Genomic DNA, 17,838 nt, shown 5'->3' on the forward strand with positions numbered 1-17,838 from the left:
GGAGATTGCACTACACCACTTGTATGAGGTGAATTCAAAAATGCTACCTTTTGTTACAGTGCAAATGCTTGTAATCAAAAATAAAGTGAGCACTGTACACTTTGTATTGTGTTGTAACTGAAATCAATATATTTGAAAATGTAGAATACATCCAAAAATATTTTAAAAATGGTATTCTGTTATTGTTTAACAGTGCAATTAATTCCATGATTAATTTTTTAATCGCTTGACAGCGCTACTTGGAATCTATTTTGAGTGGTGTGTGTGGATATGACTTAAAACTTTGAACTGGTATAAATGAAATGAAGGGTGCAATTCATGCCAGTTCTAAATACTAGAGTTTTTCCATGGAGCATTAGCCTGTATGCATAGTCACTGTGCAGAATGGCTATTGACAACTGAAGAGTTCTTAAAAAAAAAACAAAAAAAACAAAAAAAAAACAGCATCGTGTAAAGGTGACTAGAACTGTAAAAAGAGTCTTCCCAAACTGTGGGAAAGAAACTATTCAGCAAGCTACATTCTTCATAAACTGGAGAATATGTTGAGGATATTAATGGTAACATTTAATTTTAAGGCTTTTTGATTCTGGCCACCTGTCAGTATTCCATGATGAAAGGTGTTTACTGGGGTCTGTTTTTCATCTTTTTGAAGGGAAGGCAATCTATCAGTGAAATGAGAATTAACTTTCCTTTTAATCCCTAATTTACTCAGCAGTACTGAGTACGCTGGAGAAATAAACTCCAGCTTCTGAACCACTGTGATTGTTGGCTAAAAATGGCCCCTCCTTATTCCCCATGTTGGGCGTTTAATTTCTTGTGTGCTGGGTGAGTATCAAGCTCTGTAGAAAATTCTGTCATGACTGACTCATAGGCCATGGCTACACTCACACTTTACAGCGCTGCAACTTTTGCGCTCAGGGGTGTGAAAAAGCACCCCCCCTGAGCGCTGCAAGATATAGTGCTGTAAAGCGTCAGTGTAATCAGGGCGGCAGCGCTGGGAGCGCGGCTCCCAGTACTCCACGCTACACCCGTAAAGGATGTGGTTTACATGCAGCACTGGGAGAGCTCTCTCCCAGCGCTGCCGCTCCGACTACACTCACACTTCAAAGCGCTGCCGCGGCAGCGCTCCCGCAGCGCTGCCAGGGCAGCGCTTTGAAATTCCAAATGTAGCCATACCCATAGCAATGATTCCTAATGGCTGTGCCTAAACAGAGTTTTTTGTAAAGCTAATGCTCATGCAGCTCTATCAGTACTAGCCACACTGGGGGCTTGGCTACACTTGCAGTTGTGCAGTGCTAGGAGTTACAGCTGTCTTCATACAGCTGTGTAGGGAAAGTGCTGCAGTGTGGCCACACTGACAACTACCAGCACTGCAGTGTGGCCACATTTGCAGCATTCGCAGCACTATTGGGAGTGGTGCATTGTGGGCAGCTATCTCACAGAGGACCTCGTCCCATTTTGGCGCCGTGGGTTGTGGGAAGGGGATGGAAGGGTGCGGGTTATTCCGCTTCCTTTCCCAACGGCCCGTGGTGCATCGCTTCACATCCCAGCAGTCACTGTTTTTCCATCCATGTCTGGCCCCATTGTGAGTCTCCCAACGGTTTCTGTGCAGCGCGATTTCTGTGGGAAATGAAGCCCGAGCTGCTGAGGGCTTTGCTGATGAGTGTGACCAGCACATCACGGTTGGCAGTTGAGCTATTCCTTCAGCTCCAAAGTGACAGTGAGAAGTCCAATGATGATATCGATTCGCCTGATGCATGTGACACTAAAGTGCTTTTGGCATTAACGGAAATGCTCAGCACTGTGGAACGCCGCTTTTGGGCTCAGGAAACAAGCAGTGAGTGGTGGGATCACATCGTCATGGAAGTCTGGGATGATGAGCAGTGGCTGCAGAACTTTGGGATGAGAAAAGCCACTTTCATGGGACTGTGTGAGGAGCTTGCCCCCACCTTGCGGCAAAAGGACACGAGATTGAGAGCTGCCCTGTCAGTGGAGAAGCGGGTGGCTGTTGCAATCTGGAAGCTGGCAACTCCAGACAGCTACTGATTGGTCGCGAACCAGTTTGCAGTGGGAAAGTCAACCGTTGGAATCGTGTTGATGCAAGTTTGCACAGCCATTAATCGCATTCTGCTAAGAAGAACCGTGACTCTGGGGAACGTGCAGGACATTCTGGATGGCTTTGCACAAATGGGTTTCCCGAACTGTGGAGGGGCGATAGATGGGATGCATATTCCTATTCTGGCACCACTCCACCTAGCATCAGAGTACATTAATCGGAAGGGGTATTTCTCTATGGTTGTCCAGGCTCTTGTGGATCACCATGGGCATTTCATTGACATTTACACAGGCTGGCCTGGAAAGGTGCATGATGCACGCATCTTTCGGAACAGTGGCCTGTTCAGGAAGCTGCAGGCCGGGACTTTTTTCCCAGACCGGACGATCACAGTAGGGGACGTCGAAATGCCCATTGTGATCCTTAGAGATCCCGCTTACCCGTTAATACCTTGGCTCATGAAACCGTATACAGGGAAGCTTGACAGGAGCAAGGACCGGTTCAACTACAGGCTGAGCCGGTGCAGAATGACTGTGGAGTGTGCTTTTGGCCGTTTAAAAGGGCGCTGGCGTTCTCTTTATGGGAAGCTAGACTTGGGGGAAAGCAGCGTCCCTGCGGTTATATCCGCGTGCTGTACCCTCCATAATATTTGTGAAGGGAAGGGTGAAACATTCAGTGAGGAATGGACCTCCGAGGTTCAACGCCTGGAGGCTGAATTTGCACAGCCCGAGAGCAGGGCTACTAGAGAGGCCCAGCACAGGGCTACAAGGATTAGGGATGCCTTGAGGGAGGAATTTGAGGCTGAAGGCCAACAGTAATGTTTGGTGCCTTGCACGGGAGTGAAGTGCAGTGGTTACAGTGATTTGCAGTGCCTGTTTTTTTCCTGGGCTACGGTATCTTACACTTTCTGCAATAAAGAAAACTGTTTTGAAAGCCACAAATTCATTTATTGAGAAGAAAATAACTAAAAGGACAGGGGGGTGAGGTGGTGAACTATACAGTCAGAGGCTTGAATATGTCCTGTCTGGAGTGCTGTGCAATGACTGCTGCACTTCAGGATGAAAATGCTGCATGGTGATAGGGGTTGAGTGCAGAGGGTAAGGGCCATAGTTCTCAGGGCTGGTAGGTGAACGTACAGGTGTTGGGGGCAGCTGCTGGTGGTAATAACCTGGATGCTGGAGAAGGGGGTTTTGAGCTGACATTGGGGCACAACGGAAAGAGCTTTGGGACTGGTGGGGGGGCGCCGCACGGTAGTGCTCTGCCTGCATTGCTATGAGTGACTGGATACAGTCCATTTGGCGCACCAGGATGCTTATCAGCTGCTTCATGCTTTTCTTCTTAGCTACTGCCTTTCTCCTGCTTTCTCTTTCCCTCCACTGCTGCATTTTTCCCTCCAGTCCTGGAGTTTTTTACTCTCTCTGGCAGACTGATTCATAACTGCTTTCACCATATCTTTGCTTTTTCGTGGCTTCTTTCTCAGGTTTTGTAGCCTTTCAGCAGTCTCTGATCCAGCCAGTGGGGTATTCAAGGACACTGTTATTAGAAAGACAAAAATTGAAACATTTAACAGAGAGACGGCATTGTGTATAATCACAGTGAAGGAGTTTACAGTCTCACTTTAGCATACTTTCCACATACCAACCAGAGCACAGAGAACACACAGCAGCGAAGAAACAGTGAGTAATGGGGAATGAGTGCAGGAGTTAATTAATCCTGGAAGATATCTCGCTGCTGCGGGTCACCTGGGAAGGGGGACTGATTGGGTCAGGGCTGTACTGGGGTTTCATTGAGTTGGGGAAAGCAAACTGCTGCAGGGGGACCTACACTGAACACACTCCCAGAATTTTCCACTGGAGTTAATCCTGGAAGATATCTCGCTGCTGCGGGTCACCTGGGAAGAGCAGGAGGGTCTTCTGCAGCAATGCAGATTCCGCCCTGGCCCCTCTGCAGCTTGCCTGTGTGCAGCAATGGTCCCCCGCCCCACTCGCGGCACAGTGGCACGGACGCATTAGCCTGACTGGGACAAGGACCACAGTGGCTCTCACTATAAACTTGCGCAAGCGCATTGCCCACGCTCTGGCAGAAACTTTTGAAGAGATTACCAAGGCCGATTACCGCGACATGATAGACCACTTCAATGGGCTGTTCCACATCTAGGCATGCGTGCATGCAGCCATAACCCCCCTTCCTCTCCAGAAACATTTCCATCCTGAAAATAAAAGCTGCTTACCGGGAACCTGCTCCTCTGCTTCTCCTTCTCCAAGTTCTAGCTGCTGCGACTGGCTACCTTCCTCCTGGCTTGAGAAGAGCTCCTGGCTGCATGCCTCCTGGGACTCCGGGTTGTCTCCCCCCACCCCACTACCCTCACTCTGTTTCCTTCCCCCCTTCTACCTCCCCCCTCCTCTCCCCGCTCTGAAGTGTCCATCGTGGTTGTTGAATTGGCAGTGGGGTCACCCCCAAGTATCACGTCCAGCTCCTTGTAAAAACGGCAGGCTGTGGTGGGCAGCATCTGAGCGGCGGTTTCCCTCACGAGCTTTGCAATAGGCACTCCGCAGCTCTTTTACTTTAACCCTGCACTGCACTGTGTCCTGGTCATGGCCCCTTTCCATCATGGCCTTTGATATCTGCCCATAGGTATCGTAATTCCTACGGCTGGAGCGCAGCTGTGACAGCGCAGCTTCTTCCCCCCAAACACTGATGAGGTCCATCAACTCGCCATTACTCCATGCTGGGGCTCATTTGGCGCGTGGGGGCATGGTCACCTGGAAAGATTCACTGATTGATTGCACTCCACACCTGGCTGAGCAAACAGGAAGGGGATTTTTAAAATTCCCAGGGCACTTAAAGGGTGGGTCATCTGAGGCCAGGGCAGTAGAGTGTGAACCGATGAGCAGAGTGTCTGAACAGGCATTCTGCGATTCCTCCGAATACCTCGGAGGCCAATTACAGCGCTTTTGGTGGCCGCGCTTTTGGTGGCCACACTTAAGGAGCAGCGCTGCATCACCGGCGCTGCAATCCTTATACCCGAGGCAGAGTAGGAGTACAACCAGCGCTGCAGCCAGGGAGATGCAGCGCTGTATGTGCCTTCCAAGTGTGGACGGTGAGTAAGTTGCAGCGCTGGTGGTGGGTTTACAGCGCTGCGACTCTCCAGTGTAGCCAAGCCCTGGGAGACTGGGTATTGTAGACTGGCCACTGGCATTTTTATCATAGCATCCTAAAGTCCTGCTCTGAGTAGGTGTGAAGCTCTTGAGCAGATAAATCACTTTTTCTATCAACTGAAACTTGTCATATGCCACTGTACTTAAATCATGTTCTTCTAGTCATCTTGGAAGAACTGATAATTCTTCTCTTCAAACATGTTCTACATTTCTAAGCAGAAATGGTGATTTGAGGGTAATCTGTAACAGGCTTCAGCTATTGGTTTCTGTAGTAAATAAAAATAATCCATACTCAGTTGACTTTCTCTAGACCTTAAATTCACTTCTTACATAAGAGATACCATTATTGTTTTAATTAGACCACCCTGTAAGTCTACTAGATGTAGGTACCTGGATATTCTTCTGGTATATGTGAATTTGCCAAATTAAAAAAAAAAATAAAGCCAGATCAATATCACTGTCTTACTTTTGAATTAGTCATTTTTTTCTTTTTAATTACCGGATATTTCATCTACTACAAGTACTGTAATAGCTTATGAAGATAATGAAGTAATATGCCACCTCATTACAACAGCGCCTCATATGTAATAATTTTTTATTAAGTGGGGCCAAACTGTGCAGATGAGCTTCTGCAATTGAGACCATAAATTAGTAGTGTTGGTATACACTAAAGATCTATTTGGGTAACCCTCTTTTTAATCATGAAATGCTACCAAATGATTGTAACCAAATTTGTAAAACTTCAAAAAGCTACATTAAGGTACATGTGTTCAGTAAAGAAATTTATTTCAGTGTTTGACTGGATTTTGAGGTCTCAGTAGTAATCTGGAATTACTTGACTGGGGGCATCTGAACTATTTTAGAGATGATTATGACAAAACTGAAGAGCTTTGTGGGAAATGGGTGGAATGCTTTTTGCCTCCAGTGTTGTAATGATGGTAGTGTAATGTACACTTGCCCTAAGTGAGTAAGAGAAGGTGGTCCCCTGGCCCCACCTGCACTAAAGGAAACTACTGTCTTTTTTTTTTTTTTTTTTTCGAGTAGTTCTACTGAATATCTTAAGTACCAAGATTGACTTCAGTAGGGCTACTCAGTGAGCAAGTTGCTACTTAGTGAGGTGAGTGTCAGAACCTGAGCCAGTTGGGCAAAGGGTGGGTGGTGTGGTGAGTGCTAAATATTTCTAATGAAAATAGGAAGATTCTCTGGATAATCTAGCTGCATAATGTCTGAGGATTTAAGTAGGATAGCTGGTGAATATAATTTGGGACTTGTCTACAAAAATTCACTATATTCTGAAATTGTCTTTAAGAATCAGTTATAAGTTTGTCTTCAAATAACATGGCTGTATGCGCTAGTTGGGGTATGTCCTAATACAGCCAGAACTTTTTAAAAATGGTTGCTTAAAGCAAAGCTCTTATGTCCATATTCAGACATTAGAATCATAGAATATCAGGGTTGGAAGGGACCTCAGGAAATCATCTAGTCCAACCCCCTGCTCAAAGCAGGACCAATCCCCAGACTTTTACCCTAGTTCCCCAAATGACCCCGTCAAGGATTGAACTCACAACCCTGGGCTTAAGAGGCTAATGCTCAAACCACTGAGCTATTCCTCCACGCATGGAAATAGTTGGCCTGATTTCTCCCCCTTCTCCCTAAAAGTTAGATATTCAGCAGCTGCCACTGACAACATAAGTGTCAGAACTCTGCAGAAGGATCGTTTTGGAAATGGAGTGTAAGCAAAAAGGGTCACGGGATGGCCTCTCATGAAATACTGCAGCATCTGCTCTCTAAAAGAAAACGAGTTAAATAAGGAAGGTCCCAGAAAGGAGCAGGGGAGGGGCAGGGAGAAAAATGCTGATGTCAGTGGACAATGCTGTGTGTTCAGCACTCTGGAAAATGAGTCCACTTAGATGCTTAAATGTGGACTTATACTTAGGCTTTAAACAAAACAAAACAAAAAATCAAGGTTTCCACTGTTACACTACAACTGGTGTAGTCTAAGTGGACTAAGCAATAGTGGATTTGACCTATTGTTCTCAGTAGACAAGTTTTTATATGTGAGACGATTGCTAAAAACATCTTTAAAAAATAAAATAAAAACATGTTCCTTCCCTTCCTCCCCCTCCCCCCCCCCGCCCCTCTTCTTCCTCTCTTCCCATTGCCAACTTCCACACCAGACTCATAGTCTGTCTTTAGCTCGTTTTCCTTCTTGGTATCAGCTTCCTCAGTGTAATAGCAAACTACTTTTGTTTGTTGCGCAGCTAGATAGACACGCACGGTTGGCCCATAACCAGCTGACTTGGGCTCCGGGCTATTTCATTGCTGTGTGGACTTCTGGGCTTGCTCTGCTCCCCTTCCCCCCAGGGTCTTAGAGCCTAGGCTAGAGTGTAGGGTGGGGTGTCCCATACCTTGGGCTCTAGCCTGAGCCCAGAAATCTACACAGTCACCATGAATAAATTGCAAACCTGTATTAAGTCTTCAGTTACAGCTGACATTCTTGTGTCTTGTGCTGGAGGCGACAATCTTCTGAAAAGTGGTTACTAGCAGGAGAGAGACTTGAAGTGGGAGGCATTATGAAAGGCTCTAAACCAGGGCTGGGCAAACTTTTTGGCCCGAGGGCCACATCAGGGAATAGAAATTGTATGGCAGGCCATGAATGCTCACAAAATTGGAGTTGGTGTGGAATGGGGTGAGGGCTCTGGTTGGGGATGTGGGCTCTGGTGGGGGCTAGGCATGAGGATTTTGGGGTGTAAGAGGGTGCTCTTGGCTGAAACTGAAGGGTTTGGAGGGCAGGAAGGGGATCGGCTGGGGCAAGTGGTTGGGGTGTGCAGAGAGGCTCGGGTGCAGGCTCTGAGCCACACTTACCTCAGGTGGCTCCGGGAAACAGTGGCATGTCCCTTCTCTGGCTTCTACATGTGGAGCGGCCCCCAACCCACTAGAGCACCGGAGTGGGGCCATGCAGCTGCTTCCAGAAGCTGCGTGGTGCGGCCCCTGACCCAGTAACCACTTCAGTTTAGCCCCATTACCTTAAAGGCATTTGAGTATTTTATATGGGTTCTTACACAGTGTTCATCAACATAGGCTTTGGCTACACTGGCACTTTACAGCGCTGCAACTTTAGCGCTCAGGGGTGTGAAAAAACACCCCCCCGAGCGCTGCAAGATACAGCACTGTAAAGCCTCGGTGTAATCAGTGCTGGGCACACCCGTAGAGGATGTGGTTTACATGCAGCGCTGGGAGAGCTCTTCCACAATAAATGTAAGTGCAAGACATTTCTTTGACCTTGTCTTTGCTAAGATACAGCAACATGTGTTTTTAAATATATCTTAGCAAAGACAAGGTCAAAGAAATGTCTTGCACTTGCACTTATTGTGGAAGGTGGAAAGGTTTAGTGATGGTGGTTCTTTCCTATGAATCTTCATTCCAAAGTCTTGGGCCAGCCCCCAAAAGAGCTCCAAAATTCAATAGATTATGTCTGTAACTACTGAATTTTTCCATTTCTTACCAACACTTGATTGATTGAAATGGGTTAAGAACTTTAAATAGTTCTCCAAAAGGGGAGGAGGGGGGAAGCTCTCTACCACATCCTTTTCAATTTTAAACTATCATTGAAGACTTCAAACGTTATCTTGCATTTCCACTCTGTTGAAAGAAAATGCTTTCTAGAGAGTCAGACTCTTCTTGTCTTTTTGCTTTTATACTGTTTTGGTCTTCTTTTAAAGCAGTTATCAATGTAGATCTAATTTGCAAAATCTATTTAGGATTAACTGCCACAAACAGGTATTGTGAACAAACTTCATCATCCTTATGCTTATGCTACAATAAATTTTAGTCTCTAAGGTGCCACAAGTACTCCTATTCTTTTTGCAGATACAAACTAACACGGCTACTACTCTAAAAATTCATCGTCCTTGTATTTAGTGTTTTAATCCAAGCCACTGCCTTTTTTGTGGGGGTTATTAATTGCAATAACCAAGCTTATACATAAAGTCTAAGAAATTGTTGGGGGAAAAAGGTGGATTTAGATTTGGAGCTGCTCTGTAATTTATGTTCACCTGCCTATTTTTGTTGTATGAATATATTGGTTTACCTTGATAGTCTCAGGGCAGAAATCAAGCAGGAAGGGAAAGAACAGATCAAGAGAAACCACTTCTCAGTAAGCACTTGAGGGCTAAGAGACCATGCCAGGATAGGAAAAAATCCCAGGAATGCAAGAAAGAACTCTGGTAGGTTTAAAAAGCAACACTCTCTCAAGATGGGGGTGGTCATTCAGGAGAACCAGCCTGAAACACAGGCACCAATATGTTGCCAAAACACACAATGCTGCCAGACTGGGCAGCTGCTGAGTCAAATTGACATTCTTGTCAGTTTCGTGACTGCTGGTCAGTGGTGGGCTCCATAAAACTAAAAAGAATTATGTTAATTTCACTCCACAGTTGCCAGGTCTTCTATGTTGCCATGTGTGCTGCCCCAGGCCTGGGACCCGTGGACTCCTGAGCCAGATGGTTCACTGGGCTGCAGGATTTGGCCAGTCCCAGGAGCAAGCTGGCTGAAGAGTCTAGAAACCTTGATCTCTCTGGCCAGCCTGCGTGGTAGGGCTGCCCTGGAATTGTAGATTTGGGAAGTTTGGGGTGGGCTTTCCAAGGCTCCTGGCTCTGTGTCAGGTAGCTGAGAGGCTCTGAGAGCTCCCAGGACTTGCAGGCTCCCAGCCCTGCAGCAAGGAGCCTGAGGTTCCTGAGCTGCAGGGGTGCCCCGAAGCTAGATACCCTAACAGCCCTGGTCCCCAGCAGGCCACCTGAAAAAACAGAATAGGATCCATCAGAATTTTTTCTAACCTGGGATGTTTTCACAGACAGGGCCGGCTCCAGACACCAGCCTACCAAGCACGTGCTTGGGCAGCACCTTGGGGCAAGGCGGCACTCCGGGTTTGTTTTTGTTTTTTGGTTTTGGTTTGGCCGGGTGCCATGCTGGGGGGAGGCAGGGCTTGGGAGGCGTGGCGCCATGCTGGGGGAGGGGGGACTTGGGCAGCGCGGCAGTCAGTGGGGGCAGGCGACTTGGGTGGCGCGGTGTGACGTCAGAGGGGACGGGGCGATGTGACGCTCGGGGGGGCAGTGCTCTTTGTTTTCGCTTGGGGCAGCAAAAATGTTAGCGCCAGCCCTGTTCACAGAACACTTCAGGTTGGACAAAAGTAAGAGTGGCATGCTATGGTGTATTGCATCCTTCCTTCTGCACTGCTGGTGGTGGTGGTGCTACCTTCAGAGCTGGGCAGCCAGAGAGCAGTGGCTGCTGGCCAGGAGGCCAGAGTTGCTGGGGCTATGAACTGCCAAACCCCAGCACAAATTAAGCCCTGAATATTCATATTCTTAAGCTATATGAAAGAAGTATATGCACAAGGCTGGCTCCAGGCACGAGCTCAGCAAGCAGGTGCTTGGAGCGGCCAAGGGGAAGGGGCAGCACGTTGGTCTCTTCGGCAGCAATTCCACAGCGGGTCCCTCTCAGACAGAAGGACCTGCCACCGAAGAAGAAAGTGGCAGGGTGGAGCTGCCGCCGATCACGCCTTTTTTTTATTTTTATTTTGCTGCTTGGGGAGGCAAAAACCCTGGAACCGGCCTTCTATATGCATTGCTTAAGTTTTTGAGGACAACTTTAAATACTAAGTTGTTGATCCTGCCCACCAATGTACTAGCTCATGGTTTTTTAAAAAAAGAGAAAAATAAAAACGCTACCTTTTTTGTTGCCAAACTACAGTCGTGAGAGAAAGGCGGAGGCAGTAAGGCTCCTTGAAACCTATGAAAGTTGTGGAGTTGCTACAAAAACGTGCTGACACCAGGACCACAGTGTGGACATGCAACAGCACTTTAATTAATTAGTGGCATAATTTTTGTCATCAAATCTCTGTAGTTTAGCCATAGCCTTATATTCCTACTATGTAGTTGCCCTTGTCCTAATCCTGCAGTATAGTACATGTTCTCTCTTTGCCCTGAAATGTGTCCTGTTCCTCAACAAATGTCTTGATCCCTCTTCCCTAGTTAGTGTGGCAGAGATTCTGACCAGAATTTGTTCTCGCCTAAATATGAGAACTTCCTTGGTCACGCTTCAACCAGCTGGTACTAGATTGGTCCTTAGGGTCCTAGCAAAATCCTTTGCCAAAAGCTTTTATATTCCCCTGGCTGCTTCCAGAGTTCTCTCAGATTATTTGATAGAGTAGTCTCTCCCACACATACACCCCTGCTTTCAACAAGTTTATTTTTGGGGGGGATGAATAGAGGGGAGGGGGAATTGAATGCCCCAGCAACATTAACTTTCCACTTTCAATCTACAGTGTCCCCTTTCTGTTGCAATGAAATTCAGTAAGTGTTGCATCAGAATATTTCTCCCAGAATCAAATGAGTGGCTGTTAGTTTTTTTTTTTAGTAATCTGCTTCCTTTCGATGCTCTAGCACAGGGGTAGGCAACCTATGGCACGTATGCCGAAGGCGGCACGTGAGCCGTTTTTTCAGTGGCACTCTCACAGCCCTGGTCCTGGCCACCGGTCTGGGGCCTCTGCATTTTAATTTAATTTTAAATGAAGCTTCTTAAACATTTTTTAAAACCTTATTTACTTTACATACAACAATAGTTTAGTTATATATTATAGACTTATAGAAAGAGACCTTGTTAAAATGTATTACCGGCACGCGAAACCTTAAATTAGAGTGAATAAATGAAGACTCGGCACAGCACTTCTGAAAGGTTGCCGACTCCTGCTCTAGCACATTTGTAAACCAGGCCTGTGAAGTAATAGAACATGTTTCCTTCTCTGAATTTACTCTTCATAACATTCTGATCTTTACCTTAGAGCTAGTCTACACCGGCAACCTTAAAGCACTGCCGCTGCAGAGCGCTGGGAGAGAGACACCTCCATGAGGGGCGTAGCTTCCAGCGCTGAGAGCCTGGCTCCCAGCGCTGGTGCACTGTCTACACTGACACTTTACAACACTGAAACTTGCTGTGCTCAGGCAGTGGCGTAGCCAGGTTCTAAGTGCAAGGGAAGCAAACATTAATAAAAGGCACCCCCCCCCCCCACCCTTGGCTCCTACTCTGGCCATGCTGTGCCCCCCGTTCCAGACACCCTGCTCATTGTGTCCGCATTTACCTGGCTGACCAGGTGCCTCTGAGCTACCTCCTCCTTCCCCACAGCGCCAGGGCGCCCAGTTCCTGCTGGTTCCCGCTGAGTCAGGCGCAACTTAGGAGCCGGTTCCCCACAAGGAACAGAGACCAAGCCCTGCCCACTTGCCAGGGGCAGAATACAGCATCTCACATGCCATCCATTTACAAGGGCAGCAAACAACACCTAAGTGCATCTTTACCTTGAGGTGCCCGTGCTCTGGCCATCCAACGCTGGAGGGAGAGCGGGAATGGGGAGGAGAGGGAGGCAGCTGCAGCTAATCCCCTGTTTGCGGCCAGGCTTCCCACAGCAGTCGTGCAGGACGCGTTTGCCCCACATGGCAGCGGGCGGCTGCACTGGAGTCCTGCAACAGCGTGGCTCTGGCTGCGCCCGTGGAGAGGAGCTGGGAGGGAGGCTCACCGCTTGCACACCTCCACCCGTGTGCGCACATTAGTGCTGCTGGGGAGAGGGAGAGGAGGCTGGAGCCTGCGCTCCCTCACCCACCCACCACAGTGGTCGCTGCAGCCCTCACTACTGCTGGCCCCTGCACCTGCGAAGCAGCCGGTACATCCCCCTGCAGGTGGTGCTGCTCAGGAGGCACTTTGCACCCCACCACCCGGAGAGCTGGAGCAGCAGCAGCACCTGCGCCCGGGCAGCAGCAGTGCCTCCTCCCATCCCTCACTTTCTTCTCCCGCGCTCGGAGCTGGGTGCCCCGCTGCAGCCCCTCCATGCAGCGAAGCCGCCAGCACTCTGCCTAGTGCCGGAATGTCTTGAGCTGCCGCCACAGCAGCTTCCCCATTCCTGCTGCTGAGCTGAGCCGAGCCGCGCTGAGCTGAGCCGAGCCACACTGTGCAGGGACCCAGAGCTCTGGCAGCTCCCAGACATCCCGCTCAGGTGCCACTTTTGAAAAATGTGCTGAGGGAAAGCGGCTGCTTCCCCTGCACCCTGCTAGCTACGCTATTGCACTCGGGTGTTTTTTCACACCTCAGAGCAAGAAAGTTGTAGCACTGTAAAGTGCCAGTGTAGACAAGCCCTTAAGCTCTTCCTTTAAATATATTCCCCATAGGTTACATTTTAGCTATATTGCTGTTAGTTGGACCAGAGATGAGACTATATCAAAACCTATACTGCACTATGAGAATATTTGGGAAGAGCTGATCAGAAACAACAGGCTACATTGCTACAAACCCTATAGGGACACTTGACACTCTATATGTTAATTAGAATGATAGAGTTTCACACCTCTTTATACTCATGTGAATGACTGCACAAGTGCAAAGTAGTAGAGATTTGAGATCTTTGGGCTTCACTGGGTGGAGAAGGCAGTCTTATTTCTCTGATTGCCTTCATTCTATAAAGGGAACCATATAGAACCCTTGTGCAGAAACTTGTGATAAGCAGTAATGGATCCTGGGAAACATTCTGTAGAAAAGTACCTTGAACAAAAGAGGAAGAAAAGATGCCAGCTCTACACTATAAATTTATATCCGTATAACTAAGTCGCTCAGGCATGTAAAAAATCCATGTCCCTGAGTGAGGAAGTTACACTAGGGGCTAGGTAGCTGTAACTGCCCGTTGACATAGTGCTATCTTCTCTCGGAGCTACTGCCTCTCATAGAGGTAGGTTAATATGCCGATGGGAGAAGCTCTCCTGTCGGCAGAGTAGCATCTTCACTGAAGCACTACATCAGTGTAGCTGCACTGCTGCAGTATTTTAAGTGTAGATCTGCCCTAAGAAACTGATGTAAAGGGCTTTAATGTTATGGGAATGATTGATAGCAGTTTTGTGGGTTAAAACTACTACTTCCCTTCACCTTCCCTCCTCCCACCCTCTTTAGGAAGATGGGAAATCTCCTTTGTAATCTTACTTCACACAACTATGTACAAGTGTGGAGACCCTTGTGGATGAGTAGAACAGCTGTGTCACACCACCAGTGTAATGAAGAGCTGTAGACTTTATTTTTCCTGTTTTATAAATCCAGCCTTTTGCTTTATGAAAAGCTACTATAGATACTAGGTGGAAACTGAACAAAAGAGTCACCATCTTGTTTAATTTCCCTACTGCAGAATAGAGTTCATAGCTAGTTTTGTGAGTTTGCTGAAAACTATTTTAACTGTTATATAGATGGTTGCACATCTGAGGGCTTGGCTACACTCACACTTTACAGCGCTGCAACTGGGGTGTGAAAAAACCCCCCTGAGTGCTGCAAGATACAGCGCTGTAAAGCGTCAGTGTAATCAGGGCAGCTGCGCTGGGAGCGCGGCTCCCAGCGCTGCACGCTACACCCGTAACGGATGTGGTTTACATGCAGCGCTGGGAGAGCTCTCTCCCAGCTCTGCCGCTCTGACTACACTCACACTTCAAAGCGCTGCCGCGGCAGCGCTCCGAAATTCCAAATGTAGCCATACCCTGAGGAGGCACTGATGTGTGTCACATGAGTTACTGAAATAAGAGTATGAAACTACTGCTGTCTAACTTCAGAGGACACAGTATAAGTGTGTATATGTAGTTGGAGTGAGCTATTTCTAGTCCAATTCCATATCGTTCTACTACCATGAAGGAAGGTCTGATGCAGAGCACTTATTTCCTTTACAATTTTATATAAACACTCAAAACTGCAAATGTAGTGGGACTAATGAATTGTTGTACAATTCATTTAGTTTGGAGGATGATGGAATCCTAGTAGTCAGCATGGAGAATTGCATTGGTCCCTCAAACATTTTGTTTTTTGGCTACATAAAAGCGCTCTAATAAGAGCAAATTTTACTTGGTTATTCCTTCCACTCCAGTGCTCTACCTGACTGTTGTCTATTTCCTCTCTGTTGATGCAGAATGAAACTTCTCTTGCTGCCTGGAGCTACCACTACTTTAATTTCTCAGTGTCACTTGCAGTGTGAGTCTGCTGTCATGTAGATTTGCTAACTCTCTAGTTTTGTTGTCACATGCTGCTAATTTAACATTTTTGACTATACATTGAAGAAACTGCCCAGAATACATCTTTTTTGGGGGGGCGGGGGGCAAGGGAGAGGATCAAGACTGCTTCTGAGAATCATGATCTGGGCTGCAACTAGTAAGCATCCCCAAATGAAGACTGACAGGCATCAATCACCAAGTAAGCTTAGAAGCCACAGTTTGAGAATCATAAATTAGAAGTTAAAATTTTAGCAGACTTAGTAAAAATTTGTACTGGCAGGTTACAGAAAAACAGGCTTAATGCAGTTCTTGGGTTATGGAAATCTCAAGCCTTGATCATTGATCTGTTTTAAAATTCAAAACCAAATTGTTAGAAGGTAATTTGGAACTGGCAGTAATTGTTTTTCAAAAAACAGCTTGGCAATAAAATGGAAATTTTTAAAATTTGCATGAAAAGCTTTTGTTTTCTCTTTTCTTCCTCCTGCACTTTCCTTCCACTAAGAATTGGGGTGGCAGAGGGGAAGGAAGACAGATACCAACAAAACTCTTGGCCCTCTTTGCTTTATAGAAAAACTTTAATAAAAAATTTTTCATGGAACAAAAGTTGTTCTAATATTTTTTTTGCAGAATGTGTTTTTTTTAACCAGCTTTATTAGCAATACTTACATTTCTACTGATTTTGCAAGTGTAAACATGACTATGTATAAATTTGGTTGTCTTCCAGAATGCTCTCGAATAGTAGTTAGTAAAAAGTTTTAATGCTTTAGTTTCTAGATTGAAATATTGGCATGTATTCTCACTGAAAATTATGGACTCCCATCACCATCTCTCCATATACGTTGAGCATTTTTCTTCCTATTAAATAAAGCAGTGGTTCTGAAACTGTGGGTTGGGATCCCAAAGTGGGTCACAACCCCATTTTAATGGGGTCGCCAGGGCTGGTGGTAGAGTTGCTGGGGCCTGGGGCCAAAGTCTAAGCCCCACCCAGGGCCGAAGCTGAAGCCCATGTCCCACTGTGCAGGGCTGAAGCCCAGGAGTGCCACCAGCTTTTTTGGCGCCCTAGGCGGCGGAAGGTCCTGCCCCTGAAATGGCACCCCCAAAATACCACTGACAACCAGGACGGCTGAGGATCCGGTCACCGCCCCACAAATGTTAGCAATGGGTTGCATCGGCCCTGCCGAAGCCCGAAGTCATCAGCCCTGGGTGGTGGGGCTCAGGCTACAGTCCCCTGACCCTTGGGCTTTGGCTTGGGCTCCCGCACCTGAATGAAGTGCAGTGAAGTTTGAGAACCCCTGAAATAAGGTGCTCGAAGCTAAAACCTGAATGTTCTTTAGAGTTAATTAAATGATGTATTTAAAAGTAGAAGTGGCTATTTAGTACATTAGATGCAACATAATTGTTTATAGGCCTCCACTGTCTTATTTATTGATTTTTGCATTATTTTTCCCTTTCATGCTGTCTCAATATTGTTTACATGTAAGCTTGAAAGGGGAGGTAGAGAGAAAAGGAAAAACAAAGGTGTTTGGTTTTTTTTTTTGCCCAAATGTAATTTTAATTTTTTGCAAGCATATTTGTGAATACAAATAAAGTGCCACTCCTTAAACTATTACCTGCTTAGTTGATCCAGATTCCAGAGATTCTTGGCAAACTCTTCTGGGCAGTCATACATCTTCAGATGTCTCCAGACTCTGTTCATCTATATACAGGACTCTTCAGTAAAATTTTCTATAAAAATACATAATGGAGAATGTTCACATGGGTGGAGGTTAAGATATTTTAATTAAGGGCTAATGGACATTAAAATGTACTGTACATTGCAGGTGAATACATAAAGATATATACCATAGTGCTTTGAATTTATAACAAACTCAGATTTTCATTTATTCTTAGCATATTGATATTTCATATGAAATCCATGCAGTTGTATCAAGAGAAGTTAGGGCTATTCCTATATTTCTGACAACACTCTACTTCTCTCAACACTTTGTAGTCCTTGCTTATCCAGTAGCAAGCTCTCTAACAACTGAGTAAGCTGTCTTATGCATAGAGTGATCTGAGACAGCTTCAAAAGTGCAATTGAAAAACCTGTTCAGAAATAGACCACAAAAATAGCAATACCATGTCAACTAGAGAGCTGTCTTCAGGAACTCTCTGAAAGCTAGATGACTATGTAACACTAAATTATTTTTTTCCTCTTCTCTTTTTCAGATCTTTCCTGAAAGAAGCTCCAGGGTCCCATCACTACTCATTCTTCAGTATGTTTAAGGGTTTGTATCACAAGAGTAAAATACTGAATGTGCATGTGGGCTGCATTTCAAATGAGAATGAAGTGTGAATAGTTTCCCTAGTAAATGAGTTGTAAATTGAAATGCCAACAGATCTCTGGAGTGTGTGTAAAATGTCCCTGTTAAATTCAGGTTGGAATATTTACTAGAAGTACTTAAGCTACTAACACTTCACATTCTCTGTATTGCACAAAACCCCAATTAGATGAAATAATTTAGAGAACCAATATGGGTAAACCAGTTTTGTCTAGGGGAAAAAACAATTTTCTTCCTATTGCATT

At 46.1% G+C, this 17,838-nt stretch overlaps 2 protein-coding genes across 4 annotated transcripts in view; one reads left to right on the top strand and one right to left on the bottom strand.

Annotated features, from left to right (window-relative positions):
- PRUNE2 (prune homolog 2 with BCH domain) overlaps positions 1–17,838 on the bottom strand; it is a 356,369-nt gene that overhangs the window by 139,748 nt on the left and 198,783 nt on the right. The gene's annotated exons all lie outside the window — the stretch shown is intronic.
- Positions 1–17,838, top strand: part of GCNT1 (glucosaminyl (N-acetyl) transferase 1) — a 48,501-nt gene that overhangs the window by 27,768 nt on the left and 2,895 nt on the right. The window contains exon 2 of one of the 2 annotated variants that reach the window (XM_050944204.1): positions 17,481–17,539. The gene's annotated coding sequence lies outside the window, so the exon portion shown is untranslated. The remainder of the gene's footprint in view (positions 1–17,480; positions 17,540–17,838) is intronic. The other variant, XM_050944205.1, reaches the window with a different exon arrangement.

This window comes from Gopherus flavomarginatus, chromosome 3, assembly GCF_025201925.1.
Source record: "Gopherus flavomarginatus isolate rGopFla2 chromosome 3, rGopFla2.mat.asm, whole genome shotgun sequence".
Classification (NCBI taxonomy): Eukaryota; Metazoa; Chordata; order Testudines; family Testudinidae; genus Gopherus; species Gopherus flavomarginatus.